Raw genomic sequence first — 326 nt, forward strand, 5'->3', positions numbered from 1 at the left:
GTAACGGTTTTTTTTTGGTTCAGAAAAAATTGTGGTTCATCATTATGTTTGTAAATTTGTTTTGTTTCAATTTGAAAAACAGATTTGCAGAAAACATTTTCTATAAAATAACCTTGATTCCCACCGGGTTGATTTGGATTTTTTTTTTCTAGTGATTAGCAAAATGTTGAGCAAAAAGCAAATTTTAAAGGGGGGAAAAAAAATTTTGTTTTTCTTTTGTTATGGTTTTGGAATTTAAAATTTTGTTCTCCTTTAGGCCACTGATCAATTATGTTTTTCTTTCATTAGTAAAAAAAAAAAATTTGTAAATAATCCATAGGCCAATA

This window comes from Penaeus monodon, chromosome 31 (assembly GCF_015228065.2).
Source record: "Penaeus monodon isolate SGIC_2016 chromosome 31, NSTDA_Pmon_1, whole genome shotgun sequence".
In the NCBI taxonomy this organism is placed as follows: domain Eukaryota; kingdom Metazoa; phylum Arthropoda; class Malacostraca; order Decapoda; family Penaeidae; genus Penaeus; species Penaeus monodon.